The sequence below is a fragment of the Pichia membranifaciens genome (genome assembly GCF_001661235.1).
Source record: "Pichia membranifaciens NRRL Y-2026 unplaced genomic scaffold PICMEscaffold_1, whole genome shotgun sequence".
NCBI classification, from domain to species: domain Eukaryota; kingdom Fungi; phylum Ascomycota; class Pichiomycetes; order Pichiales; family Pichiaceae; genus Pichia; species Pichia membranifaciens.
The window spans coordinates 588333-588766 of record NW_017566982.1 but is presented as its reverse complement, the minus strand read 5'-3'; positions in this window follow the sequence as shown (position 1 = coordinate 588766).

The following is a 434-nucleotide window of genomic DNA, read 5'->3' as shown; positions in this document are numbered from 1 at the left end:
AACATCATTTTGTTAGACATCATATTTCAGAAGGAAACTGTGAAATAGTTTCAATCAACACTGAAAATATGGTTGCGGATATGTTGACTAAAAGTTTAGCCAAGATTAAATTCAATAAGTTTGTTGGTCTAGCTGGAATGTCGAACATATCTACAAGTGTTTAGATTATGGTGGGGTGTTGAGATAAGATGCCGAAGCCAATCATGATCGAGTGATAAGAGATAAGAGTCTTATCATGATAAGGCATCTTAAGTAATCTAAAACTGGAAAGTTAGCCGCCATGATAAATGAATAATGGCAAGTTTAACCGAAGGTGTAAGTGTATAAATACAAGAGGTTTGTCCCTTGTATTTATGTTTGAGAATATTAGTTTGTAGGCTAGTTATATTAGTTATAAATTAATAAGCAACAAACATAAGAAAAAGTAGAACATA